The 16815-nt window shown below is 39.4% G+C and overlaps 1 protein-coding gene across 1 annotated transcript in view; it reads right to left on the bottom strand.

Moving 5' to 3' along the window:
* The window catches only part of CDK19 (cyclin-dependent kinase 19), a 117907-nt gene extending 101588 nt beyond the window's left edge, over positions 1-16319 (bottom strand). The window contains exon 1 of the mRNA XM_014964657.1: positions 16192-16319. The gene's annotated coding sequence lies outside the window, so the exon portion shown is untranslated. The remainder of the gene's footprint in view (positions 1-16191) is intronic.
* Positions 16320-16815: the final 496 nt, after the last annotated feature.

Genomic DNA, 16815 nt, shown 5'->3' with positions numbered 1-16815 from the left:
GGGGGGGGGGGGGGGGTGAAGCAAAGCCTACCATTACCAAAATTAGACATAGGTCATAAGAGCTGTTCACCAAGTATACTTCCAGAAGTAACTTCAGTAGGCAGACATGTCCACTTCTAAGCAGAAAGATTTGCCAGGATCTACTGACACGATAATTCTCATTCCTTCCTTGCTCCCCACCGAGCAGCCTTTTATTTCCATGAATTAGTCATTTAAAAGACCCCGGCTCAAAATGCAGAACCAAGAAATGCGTAACTTTACAGGTAATAAGCTCATACCTTATCTGACGGAAATTGCTTCTGATTTCATGAATTAGTCAAATTTTACAGAGTATATACTAAATGCCCATCCCCTCTCATACAAGGTTCTGCTGTCTATGCAGGCTGCCAAGTGTTAGGTCCCCCTCTCAGGCTGCCTACCGAGACTGGGAAGACAAAACTAGACTGTCCGCACAACCAAAACCAACTCTGGATTTTTAAAATCAGCCATAGCTTTTGAACCATGGTCATGTTTAAACTACACAGTATACAAAACAATCCCCTGCAGATGTATCAGCTCGAATCCCAAAGCAACGTGGCCCTGCATGGCCCTGCAGCATCCCCTTCCTTTGGCAGGTCTGCCGAGGCGGGCAGGGCACCCCACGGATAGGGCTTGAGCTGCAGAGGCAAGAGCTGCGTTCCCTTCCTGGGACCTTCCCAGACTGAAGGTCACTGCAGAGACAGGGTACACGCCGTCCAGCACACACACTGTCATCCACAGCCCTGCTTAACACCACTGACAGCCTGTCATCACCTCACCGACACCCGCTCTGCCTAGGATGTTAAGATACAAATGAGAAATTACAAAAGCTGTTTAAAAAAGAAAAATAAAATACACACCCCAACAACTTAAGGTATTCTAGCAGGTGGGAAAAGAAAGTGATCCAAATGAGCTGCAAACAAGGTACTTCTAGGACACTGGGGTTTGTGAACATTAAGCAGAACCGGGGATAATTAAATACTTACCTGAAATAAATGGGTATCAAGGATAAAGAACTGCAAAGATATTCTAGATCTCACAAAATGTTGTTTTTTACCAACAGCTTCAGAATCACAAACATAGCCTCCTTCAAATACATAAATATGATTTACTTGCTTTGGCAGAAACACAAGTCTATAGGAATACTTTTCCAAAGTTAACCATTCTTACTATGCAAGCTTAATAGCTTTTTCAAGCACTTTCCAAAAGATCTCCACCAACTGCTATTTTAACTAGTAATATTTCCTATTTTATAGTAACCTCAAGATAATTTGAGAAAGAAAGAAATATATTTAAAACTTCAGTACCAAGTCAGCCAACGCAATCTGATGAAATACACAATTCTGGTTACTCAATAAAATGGTATTAAATGGCCAAAGAAAAAGAAAATAGTTACTTTATTAGCCATTTCCCCACTTGTAAGAATTCAATAAATAACGTCAAATGGTGTGTGTGATCGGTAAGTACACTGCTCAACTCTCTAAAGACCTATGCTCTTACAAAACACTTCAGGCAGGGGGAAGTATTTCTACTTTGTGTTGAATATACAGAAAAACTCTACTGAACTTTGAACACATTTCAAGAACTTGTACAGAATTACACAGCAGGAAAGTTTTCATAAATCCTTTTCTGACATCCTATACCAGTACATTTCTCACTAAAGAGGGGAGCAAGCATCATGGAGCTTAAAAACCAAACTCGAATAACAAGAACCTACACAGCTCTGGTACAAGGCAAAAGGCACCCATGCTAGGGATTACAAAGACCTTGCTTCTGCTTGGCTATCATTTTCATCTGGTCCACAGAAGTACCTGCCTGGGAGCAGACCAACTAATCTGATGGTCCTGCCGTGTGGGGATTTCTCCAAGGGCAGGAAGCAAGTGGCAAAGACCAAGGTTCAATCAAACAGGTTCCATTAAACAGCCACCCCAGGCTAACAGTGGCAACGTGCTTGCTAAATCTGAGCACAAAACATAGCAAAAAAGGAATAGAGTTCACTTTCAGTTCTTAAAAGGCTGCAACTTAATTTTGCTAAAGCTTTTCAAAATCAATGCAAAAGAGTTTGCCTGATAAAACCAGCACCATGTCCCACCACCACCAGGCTTCAAGTTCCCTTATCCAAAACTGGGGGTAAAGATTAAAATCAACATTGTTTCTAGTTCCAGAAGCATAATGATTTGTGCTATTTTAAGAGAGACTAACTTTTTACAAAAATGAAACTACTGATATGAGGTAACCCCATCCTGAAAACTTCCTGACTCTGAATCTCAGATTGCCATAGACAGCATCCAAATGCAAGGGTCCTCATGCCTACCAACAATAACCGAGTACATCTCTCTCACAAAAATCCGTACCAGTGTAAGGCTGCAACTTGGTCTTTGCAATTAAGCTTTCTTCCTCTCACCAGTAAATATCCCATCCTGCAATCCTTAAGGTTAACATATTGATTTGTACAGTGCATAGGAAAATTCTGTCCTCTTGCCTTCAAAAAAATTTATTCAGCTGGCGTATGTCTCATTGCAGTATTCAATGCAGAAAACAAAAATACAATTACTACTTCATCTGGGTAACACTTTCAGTTTCATTTTTCTAAATGCTTTGAAAAGAACAAAAAGGACCAAATTCACTGTAGAAGGGTGCAGTTCAGAAGACTCAGAATAATTGAAACATTTCAAATGAGTTAAACTGTTTTAACTGTAGCAATTGTACTTCAGAGAGCTCCCTTCAGATGAGAAACTACTTTACAAATAAGCCAATGGAAAACTAGAAACAACTTGCCCAAGATCATAAGAAAAAATAGAAGGATTTGAAAATAGTGCCCCATTATTCAAATTTTAAAACTTGTAATGATGGTCCCTCTTGAATTCACAGATAACTTAACATACATCCCAGTTCCAGAATTAATTATCCACATCAAGAAACTGGCTTGAAAGACTGCAGTCACACCGAAGCTTCTAACATGCCTATCGCATCAGTTATGAAGTTATTAACATTACAGCATATACTAATAATAACTTCTTTAAGTGCACAGTATCATAAGTATAAATAAATAAACAATAATTAAAGTGCACACTTTCCTAAACAAATGAAGTGTGCCATAAAAACATTCCAAGATTAGCTAGAAAAACCTAATAGAAAACAACAATTCACCCTTGTAAGCAACACTAATGGAATTTAAACATTTGTGACTTTGTAGGACAAAGCCTGGGAACACTACGGAGCTCAGTGTCCTTCAAACACACTACTGCCTGGAACACAACATTCATACAGATATCCCATTACGCCCTAATCATTCTGTTTAATTGCTGCCATACAGCACAAAGTTAATCACTCAGCAGATCACCAACAAGAGTTACAAACATTTTTTCCCCCCTAAGATAAGGCAAAATCATGACACTGAAGTGCATGTAGAAGTCGACAGAAAAACCATCCGTGGCACCTGGAACGTGGCAGCAAAGCCACTGGTTACCTTATGCAAGCTGTTCCCAGATTTAACTCTATACATAGCACATGGTCATAGCACCAATAAAAGGGTCTATGATTGACTGGAAAAAGGGACCTATTCCTTCCCCAAAAGTTATGAGTTCTGATGCTTTAGTGTTTTTTTATGTATATAGAAATTGCCACTAACCCAAAAGAATTAGAAGATCAAAAAAATCCGTACATGGTGTCACTAGGGTACATGTTATTCAACAGACCAGGAAAGTAATTTTCTTTTATCATTACCCTCAAACCTTATCAAGCCTTATCCAGTCAGCAGCTCAGCCAGCTCCTTTTCATCCATGCAGCAACCAGCCACAAATGACAGAAGCTGAGAATCTACAGGTAGATCTTAATTTATTCCTAAAGAACAGTATACATGCTAAATTTCAATGCATATATATTAGTTCATTTTGAGAGGTAAGTAAGAAACTCAAAATGTGAAACAGTAAGGACAGTAAGCAGACATTTAAAAGAAATCTATGACCACATCAGTCCTTTAAAAGGTTGGTCTTCCTTCACCTTCAAGGGCATCTGTCTGCCGCTCTGCTAAAAAACTTAGAGCGGCCAGATTTTTGTTCCTACAGCCCAGTCCCAGACAAGTTCAACACCACACAGATACCCAAGTTACATTTGGCTGGTTTTGGTCGTGAAAAGAATGGACAAAGCCAGCATACTTCTACCTCATTCTGCTACAGTGAAAAGTTTACCATTTCAGTAATGTCTGTGGACTGGGCAGCTGGTCTGCCCGCTGATGCATCCCTCAGAGGTTTGGTGGGAACCTTCTTCGGTGTTGGAAACAGAAGAGCACATGTGCGTAGGGCACAGGAAAGGACTTCTCATACAGAAAAAGCAGACATGAATGTCACCTCATCTGCTCAAACCTGGGCCTGGACTTTCTTCTTAGTGGCAGAGTGGGAAGCCAACCTCGCCAGCAGGCAACAGCTATACAATCTTTAAAAGTTGAGCTTCCATCTTGTCTGGAACATCACCTAAAAGTAAATTTGTGAAGTGGGAGCAAGGCAACAAACCTACACCAAACAGGACAGTCTTTACTATGCAATATAAATAAATAAAAGCGCTAGAGTGAAAAGAGAATCTCCAAGGCTGATCTGGGTAAACTCAAAGAAAACACTTTTTGGAATGGAAACAATATGCTAGATGTCATACTGCATTTCTGAATCTTTTGTCTCACAGAGTCCTTATAATTTCAATTATCAAAATTGAGCTGCTACACATCTCAGTGGTGTCACTGCCTGAGGATACCCACTAAACTCTGCTAGGTCTCCCTCCAAATGTCCCAGATCACACCAGCTACCTCCGTATATATACATATATATATAAATATATATATATATATATATATACACAGTAACACCAGAAGGTGGTACTTCTTTTTATCTTCTGCCACCCCCAAGACTTGAAGTCCATACATTAAGCCCTTCTGGAATTTATGAATACAGCAGAAATAAAAGGCAGAAGTTTGTGTCATTTTAGATATCACTCTTCTCAAAACACAATAACGCCAAATTGCTGAACACTAAGCATACTTTCCTACTCCATTTTTCTGAAAATTTTATAGACTTGCCAATGTTGGGTACTTGCATAAATGCATGCCCAAAGGAAGGCTAACTAAGGACTTATAATACAATCTGTGAATTTTAAAAACAATTATTTTGTTTGTTTGTTGATTTGAAAAGAAACCTTTCAGAAAAAAGAGCTTTATTTTGTTTGTTGAAATAGGCATTCTAAAATTAAGTGTACTATAAATGTTTATAAATTGGCAGACACATTCAAATCTAGAACAACTGATTATAACAATTAGCCTTTTTTAAAAAATATCTGACTTTCATTACATATGTTATGAGAAACACAAGAGAACAGTCACACTGAGTTTAGCCTACTAGAAAATCTGGTATGTTTCACCCATATAAAAGAGATCAACATTAAAAGCACCACTGGCATCAGTTTATAAACAGGCACTCGGTGTTGTCACAGTATCCTATTAGAAATCGAACTATTCCCAGATTTTGTTCTATTATCTATAGAATATCCCCAGGTGTACCTCTAAAAACAGCTGCTGATATGGCTACCCCTTCTATTTGCTTATTCTCTCTAAACCAGTTTATGAGCTCAGGAGGAAATGTGCATGTTAAACTACAAGGCAAGTTCTTAAATTGATGCTAAGCTACTTGCCATTAAATACAACACCCCTATACTGTGTACTTCCACAAAGTCTCACAAAGGATGCTAAATAACCATTACATAAATAAAATTAAAAAAAAAAAACAAACAATCTTCACCTACCATACATTATGTATTCTTTATGTAAGAGAGGACAGCTGATTAAAAAGACAACAGTGAATCTGAGCACTAGTAAGATTTCTTTTTTTATGTTATAACTTCAGCTATAATTTCATTAGACTGGAAGTAGGGACTAGAGGTCTCCTGATATCAACACAAGGAGATTGGAACTATTCCAGCACCATTACATATAATCTAACCATATCCTCTTCCTCTTTTTCTAGTAGTTTAGAATTCAGAAAACTAAAAATCTTTGTAGCATAGATCACTTCTAACTGTTAGCAACAGTTTCAGACTATTTCACAGTCACAATCACAGATTTTTAAGATCTCTGTAATTGGAAATCTTACTAACCTTAGCCTTATTAAAATTTAGCCTTGACACTGTAATAACAAGACTGCATTTGTAAGGAAAGAGAGCACAACTTCAGTCACTGCCACACTGACTCCAAATCTATCAATGAAGACTCAGAGTCTTCCATCAGCTACAAGGTTGTTGCCGTTGCTAAAATTAGACTGGCTCCAAAATATCTTGAGTGACTGAGAACTGTGAATTTCATACGAGCAGGTTCATTTTATAGCAGACCAGCATAAGCAGACTTGACAGCCTGTTTATAAAGGTAAAAACTGAAGTGTTCACCTTAAACCTTGAAAGCTGTAAAATTATTCTGCTGCTCCAGGTAATTTCTTTCAGCATTTGCTACACTAAAGCAAGCATCAGAGGTGTACCTGATCTTATTTCTTTATAGACAGGCTTGATTACAGATAATGAACAGATCCAGGAAATACCTCCCTTCCAGAAAGGATACTGCATGTGAGAATTTGTTACCTTAAAATAAGGAACAGCAGCAGCAAGGAGAAAAATACCTCTGAAATAAAGAGGAAACAAGCTTTTATTTTCCTGTGAATTACTTACCAAGGCCACAGATGCAAGGTCCCTTAGGCTTTTCTCAAAGAAAATCTGCCTTTTGTTTCATCAAATCACTTATAAGATGAACGTTTCTGACTAACTATAAATATCAAGAACACTAGCTGTCTAGCTTATGGTAATTTTATAAGTATAGATCGTAAAGCCATAGTGTAAAAACATACTGTAACTACACAGTCCAGCTTAATGTGCATCACGACTTTTTCTCTGTAGTGCTAATCTGACTAAATACTACAACTTTCGTGGGTGGAAAATTACTATTAAAACACCAAATATTAGGAAGCCTGCATTTCTTCTGGATCTCTTTGTTGAAAACCTCAGTTTGAAACACCAAATGTAGATACTGTGTCCCTGCCCATGGCAGGGGGGTTGGAACTCGATGACTTTTAAAGTCCCTTCCAACTCTAACCATTCTATGATTCTGTATTTTTTTTCTAAACCATTATAATGTATTGGGTTCACCTATAGCAGAAGAAAAAAAATATTGACTCAATGTAAGACCTATCAGAAGGATGATAGCCTAGAACCTGCAGTTTAGTTTTCTTTTTCTAGCTCATTACACAATTAAATGCTCCCTCTCGAACATATAAAAAAAACCTCTATTTATCAGAAATATCTTTTGTGCAGAGTACATTTATTATAGTTGGAAAGTTGCCGAGTAGAAAAAAAAAACAAAAACACAAAAACAAACAAACAAAAAAAAAACCCACATCCACAAGAAGGTATGAGGACCAGAACAAAATTCTACAAAGTCACCACAGTCTGAAATGGCAAATCACCATTATTGCTCATGAAGCATTTACATCTTTCTCCTCACTTCAATTTCAGGCAATTGGGATTTCACAAAGTTACGTAACTCATTCCAACCACTAAGAAAGTCTTGCTATTTCCCAAGAAGGAATAAGTCATTTAGTCATCAACCATCATATCTGTTCCCAGGGAATCCAAGTCACGTTCTGCCTCCTTTGAACTTTAAAACTGTGCACCCCATTGTGAGAATAGGCTTCTCTCACACTCTTTCTATAGCTTAAGAGCACCATTTGGATAACGTTTTACACAGACATTTTTTTCCCCACCATTGAACTCATGCTAAATACATGGCATTCAACTTGTAATGGTCCTCTGGTTGTTCTGAGCTGAAGGTCAAATTAAATTTGGTAATTTGTCTACCTCTGTTTCTCATTTGGAGAATGGCAGAATTGGGCAAAGGAACAAATGGTTATCCTGCACAATGAATAGTTTCAATCAAAGGTACAAACATAAAGGTGACTTTGAAGCCTACACACCCTTGAGAACACAGCAAAAACTCATAAAGGAATTCTGTTTCAGGAACAGACACATTCAAACACACGGGCTGAAAACCACTGTCAGCTGCACTAACAATAATGAATCAAAGCAACAAACATGGCATTTTTGAATAAGCAAGGTGATAAATCTTAGCATAAATCTGTAGTAATCCATGGAAGTATCAATACAGGTGAGAATTTTCTCTAAACACATTTGAATTTTCAGAATTCATGAGCCATAAGATACAAAGCATCTCTCAAAAGAATCTCCCTAGGAGTCAAACAGATAATGTCATTCTGCTAGAAGTTCATGCATGAGTGGCCTTTGTATCATCAGATCTCTTCAAGCTCTCAGACACCACGATACCAAAGGGGTGGGAGAGTCAGGGACAATCCCAGTCGGAGCAGAGTCCCAGCAGTACCTGTGTGAATGCTTCCAAGTGCTCTAGTGAAGACAGGAAAAGAAAGGAGGGGCAGAAGAGACAGAAAACCTTCCGGGCCACGTAAAAAGGATTGACTCTTCCTGCAATTTATGCATGAGGAAACCAGATACATCACTTCAAAATCATGAAAGTGTCCTACTTTACCTCCAGATATAGTTTCCATTCCAGCAGATCTAGCTCCTGCCTCTAAGTCAATTGCCTGTAACATTTATTTCCACTTGACTGTAAAAAGAAATCAATAGCATCTTCTACTTAAATCAGCAGGGATGAACAAAAATATAATCATACCGCAAGGGAGGCCCACTTTATAGGAATGTATGTTTAAAGCCGTAACATCTGAGACTGACCCCAGTTCGTATCTGTGCTCTTATTTACCCCAGAATCCTTATCCTTACGTGAGCGATCCGACTGTCCCAGCACACACAAGAAGCTAGAGCTGTTGCTTTGCTTATTGGAAAGCTTGACCCCACTGTGGTTTCATCCACAAGACTAATAACCCTAAAATTTTTCAAGACCATGAACTTTGTAGAAAACAGATAACTGAGGAAGAAACAAGCAGTTATGCAGTGGCCTCATCTGAAAATACTTATTTTAAAAGCTTTAATCCCAGGAAAGACAGAAGCTAATATGAACAATGCACATCAGAGATCCACTATTCCACCAATCTCAGCTCCTACAGTCTCTCACAAGTCAGTTTTGCTTTCCAATATAAAAAACCCAAACAAACAAGCAATAAAACCACAAAACCAAACAAATACACACACACCCCTCTAAAAAAAACCAAACCAACCAGCCCACACTTATAGGCACCAATTTTGCAAAGGTCAGTTAACACTATCTCTACATTTCTTTCAGTCTTATCAGATACACTAATACGTCACAAATTAAAAATAAATACTGTTAAACCAAAGAATTGTGCTCCTACAGAAAAGTCTAAGAACAAATTAATAAATTCGGATATAAAAATATCAGTTGATTTAAAGATATGACAGGAGTTTGTTAATAATAACTCATTTTGATTTAAAACATTTCTGTGCTTTTTTTCTTCCTAAATCCGTTGAGACAGCTGAAGTTCACAAGAGGTAAAATAATTTCCAAAATCATCAGCATTTTCATCTGTCAGTCATCTACCTTAAAGTCAATAGATCCATGTAAACCAAGTCCCCAGAGCTGGGAAGTCTCTTATAAACCTAAATTATTTAGATATATCACACTCTAAAGTCAAGTCAAAACAGTAAATTTTTTGCATTTGCTACACAAACTGAAATCGTTCTTCATTTCCTAAAGTCATATGCCGAGTTAGCCAATTTATTCCAAAAGCAGTTGTCCTGGACCAGCTTGCTGTTATTGAAACAAATAAATCTTTTAAGTTCTAATACTTGTTTCAGTAAAAGACACTTAAAAAAATAAAATAAAATTGTAGCCTGTGTGAGTTCTCAAATACCAGCAAAGAAGCTCAAGAAACAACACATCTTCGGAAGCAGAATGTAAGAGCTGCCGACGACTTTGGCCAACGCTGCCTTCCTCGATCATACACGTGGACTGTACCGTCTCCTGAGCAGTGCGTTAAGCAGCAGTGAGCACATGCAAATAGAATCTTATTTTACAAAGTAGAACTCGGCAGTTAAAAATACAGGAGAAAAGACTCAGGTCAGCGGCATCTATGCAAATCATAAGCTTGATTCAGGCCACAGAAGAGGCAAACACATCTTTTCAGTAGGTATTTTCAAAAGACATTGGAAAAACTAATGTTACTAACAAACCTCTAGTAAAATTTGGTTAGAACATTCCACAGAAATTCTGGTTAGCTGTGCAAACACATCTGTAGCATTCTGAATTACAGCAACTTCTGGGGCTTGGGGTTTTTTGTGGGTTTTTTGTTTTGTTTTTAAATCATACATGACATGAAAATACTCATCTTGAAAGTAAATTTATGAGATAAACTTTACAACACTTCTAGCTACAATACAACAGATTAGATGACCCAGAAATACACCAATATATTAAATGTCTATGTCATGTAGGTCACAAGAGAAGTATTTAGCTTCTGACCCAGCCCCTATTCTACCTCGCTTTGCACCCTCTTACCAAGTGAGGGGCAGAAAGGAACCTCTTCTTCTCCCTCAAGCTCTTATTTCCTTTTCTTGCAGCACCATTGGAAAAATCTTAACGCCCTCACTCTGTAACAAGAAACTTCTTATCCTCTTCATCTCTTTAATTAAAAAAAAAAAAATAAAAAAAGAACACACCACTAAATCTTGAGAGGTTTCCCTTCTCAGCTTGTTATGGGCTAATTTATGCACGAGTCATCTTCTGCAAAAAATCTTCACCTGCTTCTCTCCCAGATGCAACTCACCTGCACTCACCTCCTTTCTTCCTCCAGCTCCTACCCACCACCACACCTTTGTGCAAACAAAACCCCAGCTCAATGCCGTTTGCTTTCTATGGGCTCTACAGCTCATTTTTGCACTTGGTTTCAGGAAGAGTAAGAGAAAAAAAGGACAGAACAGCATTGGGAGAGACTATATGCAAGACTCTGTGGGAAGCACTAAAAATTACTCATCACCACTTGCACTCTTGGGCAGGAAGCAAAGCCATGGTGGAGTTGCACCAGCAGCTCTCAGTAAGACACAGTTATGAAATACTCATGATCTCTTCCTAGATTGGTTTTTTTTTTATTAGAATGCATTGCAGGCAACTAGTTAGACAGGTTCAGTTTAGTTCTGCTGCTCCTTCTCACACATATTAAGAGCACTCAGTGCTAACAAGTACTTTCAGGATTCGCAGGAAAATCTAGTATTTAGGTTCACTTAGTTTAGAGAGATTATAGCAAGGCATGGACATCATCAGCCACTCTACCTCTCTCAAAACAATAAATTTCATCTAGGAAAAAAAAAAACATGAAAGTGAGGGGCAATACACAGCTTTTCAAATACCGTCATTGGTAGATATTTTGCTGGAGAGTAAGGTAATTTTTCAGGATCAAATACAGTGCTTTCTGACTTGGGTCAATATTTCTGTGCTTCAGCCTGCCACAGGATTACATTAGTAAACAGCAACTACAGCTGAAAACTCCCATTACTTATATTCAAGACAACATCAAATAGAGGAAATAAGAAGATGTAAATACATAAATTATAATAGACTCTTAAATTTCTTACAAGTATGAACTTGCATGGGTACATAATACTCCAGTTTCACATTCAAGTGAGTATAATCCTTGCCACATCAATGAGTTGCCTCTCTCTTGACAGTAAACTGCAGTACACATGTACCCATTCCCCTGTGATTTTACCGCCAACACTGTTCGTTTTTAGCATTTAGTCAACTTGAGTGCAAGTTTCGTTTCCTGACACACTCATCCTGTATGACTTCAGTAAATTAAGTTCAGCAGAATAACAATATGGGAGAACAGTACGTAAATTATTGGTATACGAATACCGATTTAAGAAACTAAGCAGATTACCTTTGCCTTTTCTGCACTTAAAAGTTTTCTATCACCACCATGATCTCTGTCATAAGTGTGACCAGATGCCATCTCTGAACAAAATAACAATATTAGCAGAAACCCCAACCACAGCCCCAGAAGAAAGCCCATTTTTCCAACAGAACCATGCCTCACAACACACTATTTTTTCTCTCTTAATCAGTATTTTTCCACTTCTGCTTCAAACAAATAAGATTCATCAAATTTAAAAAAAAAAAAAAAACAACTAAACCAAACAAAAGATTACATGGCCAGGATGACAGCCAGCATTCCTAGGTTAGATTATACTCTTGCCTTGGCCATTATGTACTTGGTCTTCCTTTCTCTTCCCATGCCCCAACTTTTACTTGACACTTGTGTGGATTTGGATGCAATATACACTTCAGATTTACATTAAGAATTTTACATTAATGCTTCTGCACACCAGTATCAGTCCAAGGAGGAAAACAGACTCCCCTCTTTAGTTACAAGTTTATAGTACTCAAAAAAACAGGAGGGGAGAAGGGGTAGAAGATTTCATTTGTCTCCCCCCCTCCTATGCCTGTACTTCACAGTGATGTTTTTGGACTTGCATCACTGTTGCCCAATTTCCAAAAGGAAATTCCATATTTGGCAGCTAAGGTGAAGCCTGTTTTACATCAATTCTCTTGTTTAAAAGTTACAGATACATTAACAACAAAGTAATCTAACAAGTTACAAATAGTGACTTTCTTTAAAAAAAAAAAAATAGTGTATTATTATATTAGCATATGAATCTACACACTTCATTCAGCTGATATATTGTACAGTACAGGGCAATGCCAAACCTTTTACACTTGCCAAAGGCTGACAAGGCAGGAGGGTCTGCAGAGGCAGCCCCTGCTATTGAGTGGGGACAAGCCTGGGAGCCACCCAGGGTCCAGCTCCTGGCCCTTCTGCTGCACCTTCTTGGAAACTGATCACTCTCTATTTCTGCCATTCCCCCCGCAACAAGATTAAAAAGCACATACTTGCTTTTTAAAGGGCCTTTTGAAATAGACAGATTTAAATAATCACCAACATAGTTACTTGGAAAGAAAGAACCAAAAAAAAAAAAAAAAAAGATTGTAATTTTATTTTAATCCCAAACCCAGATAGCCAGTCAAGCTATCACAGCCATAGTGTGAGAGAAACAGCCAGCTCAATTGTTTGTTTAAAGGTAAGCAGAAGCAGCAATAACCCGAAAGGATTTATTCACATGAAGATTTCAGCTTTTGCAAGTGCTACATCTGCTGTCACGGCAAGATGTACGAAGAACAGAGTGGCCCATTTTCTACTTGACTCGTGCATCCCATTATTCCTCACACACTCCTAGCTAACCAACAGCCGCATCTTCTCAGCTCCCTGACTCCTCCAAACATCCTCCTGTGAAAGAACAGGGATACTCTATAGTGGCCTGCACTCATAGACTGATCTTTCCCAAAGAATAAAGGGAAATAATTCAGGCACAGACAACAAAGAAACAGAATTTCCAACCCATCCTAAAAATTGCCTCCCCTGTCACAAGAAGATACATGAAGTGAAACAACGAAGCACAACATTGTGGCTTCAACTGTGATCAAAGCAGCAGCAAGGAATGTTAAGGAGGAGAGGTAAGGCATGAAATTAAATCTCACTTTCCTAACTGTGACTGGGAAAATTGCATTCTTTGTTTTACTGGACAAATGTGAACAAGTGTCAAAAAAAAAAAAATCTTCGAAAAGTCAACATGACATTTTGAGGTAGTACACACACACACAAATTGTAAGAGATTTTTGAGCTACATAGAGAGCCAAAAACTTAACATTGACAACCAAATCTCAATTATGAGGCTTATATCACTATTTCCCCCCCTCAAAGCCACTGATCTGGTTTTTGTGTACGCTGAAATAAACCATTAGGCAGTTTATATAAAAACCTATTTTCTAGCCCTTCTGGACTACCAGGATATTAATGAAAGGTTTGTAAACCCAGGTGCCTAATTTAGCTAAATGCATGAGGCTGGTAACACCTCTAGCCCTCATCAGAGCACACAAACGCTACTGAAGTAAATGGAAGCTGCAGGTGCTCAACATCTTTAAAGGTGCATGCAAATGTCACACCAACATTATTCAAATCTGACTGCCTATTTAAAAAAAAAAAACAATTAAAAAAAAAATCTTCTCACATAGAAACCAATCGGCTCACTAGAAACATGCCCAAATGATACTCCAATCTAGGCTGAAAAAGCCAAACTAAGCTGTTACTTTGTTGAAAAGCTGCTTTTATGCCCAAGCCATTCATGGAGATCTAAGCAATGCAACCACTTTTTTTACAAGCATTTTATCGAACAGCTTGCCAAGCTCCATATAAACACATTTTACTATTTCATAAAGTTTATACGCCAGGTTTTTGAAACATGAAGTGACAGGCTCTCAGTGGAATTTCTGCAGAGCTACAAGGTTCTTATTGCCCTCAGCCTCCCGAGGCTGTAAATCGACTACAAGAAGCAAGTACCCAGAATCTTCTTTTCTTTTATACAGGAATGCCTTGCAAATTTGAAGTGCTGAAACGGTCTCTATGATCAGCCAAAGAAGAATTCCTTTACATGAGACTCAAAATCCCCCAGTGATCAGCACACTATAAATACGCATCACTGCTGCATTTCTGCTGACAAGCACTGGAAGCTTCTCACCGTTATTAAGGACCCCTTAAAGATAAGAACTAGTGTTAAATACCCTCCACCACACAGAGATATTTTAGCTAGATATTTTCAGAAGGAAATCACCTTATCTTAATGATTTAGCTTGTTTTCTAATTTTTTTCCTAACTTGCTCACATCTTACTTTCACTCAAGGTCCTAAAGTTACACAAAAGCAACTGAGAGTGAATTCACCAATGCCATAAAAATGAAAACCACAAGAAAGGAAGAATAACTCATTTTCCAAGATTCATGAAGCAAAACCTCTGAGTATACAGTGCAGCTACTTTTGTGCTATATTGCATTACATTTCAATCTATCTGACCTCCTACTGAAACTTTGCACTTCCTTTTACCAGCTAGTTTGCTTATGGCTCAAGGTCTCCCTTTGATTATTCCCAGCTCTGACACATTAGCTATCTTTTTATCATGTTTACTTTTGCTTTACTACCTATTTGCATTTATTATTATTGTAGGGATTTTGAAGACATGTTCTTTATGGTGCTTTGTAGGATCCATGAAATTCTTGCAATGGCTTTCCATTGCTAATGATGGAAATGAAGCAGAAATTAGAAATAGACATCAAATTTCATTTTTTCATAAAGCAGTAAACCCAAAGCTCTGCCTTTTTCATGTGGTTCTTACAAGCAGTGGTTTCAGGATTAGTATATCAAAGAAGAGCAAAAAAAAAAAAATTAACCAGCATTTTGGGTGTTCTTATTATTACTTCCTCTCATATATATAAAAATATAAATAAATTAAAGCTTGAAAACACAACTACTAAATCCACAAATATTAGAAGATCTCAGTGGTAGCTGTAATACCCAGAAAAGCTCTAGTATATCCTTTTCAAGTTAGCTATGCTCTAGTATTCTTTAGGTTGCAGAGCAAGCTAGTCAGAATCAGAGCTCATTTCCCAGCATTTAATCCTCCACCTGAATTAGTGTGCTACCTTTCCGTTATTAATCACTTTGATATTACATCCTCTTAACTCAGAGTTTAAATTTTCAAGACACGCGTGAATGCAATTTATTCCTACAGAAAAAAATCCCTGGACTTCTCTATCAATCTAAAGCAGCAGCGTTCCATTAACAACTTCCAGAACTTTATTTTAAAAATTGCTGGTTTTCCGTATTCAGCCTTCTCTTTTTCAACGTTTCAGCTGCCCATAACGGAAGGCTAGTTCTCTTTGCCTTTATTCTGTTAGAAAGGTATCGCCTCCAATTTGCAAGTATATTTTAATCAAACTCTACGGGATGCTTAGAACGCTTCAGAGATGCGGTCCGTGTTTGGGCACTATTCACACATCACAGTGAAAAAAAAAAACCATTCTATTAATGGCTCTTCTAGAAGAAGAGGGTTGTATTGGGAACTTCAGGAGAGCCTTGCCCAGGCCTCAGGACTGCTCCTCTTCAGTGACCACACAGCAGCCAAGCAATCCCAAATCACAACCCAAGTTCCCCCCTGTCCTCTTAACCAAGGTACGGCGAATATGGCATCCCTGGGACACCTACGCCATGGTGCCAGCTGTCTTTTTTCCCCCTAGGGAAAAGAGGGAAACCCTGCTTACCCAACAGACGTGGGCTTAATGGCTATAGGACCTCTCTGGGTCCAGCCAACGGTCCAGTACGTGGGGACGGTGGCAGGTATGGCTCTCCCGCATGGGAAGCTGGGGACACACCTGTGACCGGGTACTGACGGAAGGTGCCAGCCCTGCCTGCGAGGAGCCCCCCCGACACGCGGCCAAGCCAAGCCCGCCCGGCTCCGGGCTCAGGGACCGACACCCTCCCCGGGGCTTTGCCGGGCGCACCGGCCGGGGCGGGAGAAGCCGGGGAAGGGACGCTCGGTAGAACCCGGTGCTCCCCCCGCATCAAACTTCGCTCCTCTCCCCAGTCCCCTGCAAGTTGCCGGGGCGGGATGTCAAAGCACGAACGGCACCGTCACACAAAAGATGAGAAGCGATGACGCGAAGCCCGGTACGAACGCCGCAACCGAGCCCAAGGGCACAGCCCGCCGACACCGCACACACACACCCCGCACCCCAGCCCGCTGCGGGGGCACAGCGGGACGCGCCGCCGGGGCCCCGGCCGCCACCCGCGTCCCCACGGCCGCCGGGTCGGCGGGCACAGCCCAGGGGACGGGGACAGGAGGGCGGCGGGCGGGCCGGTCTTCCAGGCAGGGCTCTCGGCGGGCG

This window comes from Calidris pugnax, unplaced genomic scaffold (genome assembly GCF_001431845.1).
Source record: "Calidris pugnax isolate Ruff unplaced genomic scaffold, ASM143184v1 scaffold219, whole genome shotgun sequence".
NCBI classification, from domain to species: Eukaryota; Metazoa; Chordata; class Aves; order Charadriiformes; family Scolopacidae; genus Calidris; species Calidris pugnax.
The sequence above is the reverse complement of the archived record's forward strand: the minus strand, read 5'-3'. Positions and strand labels throughout refer to the sequence as shown.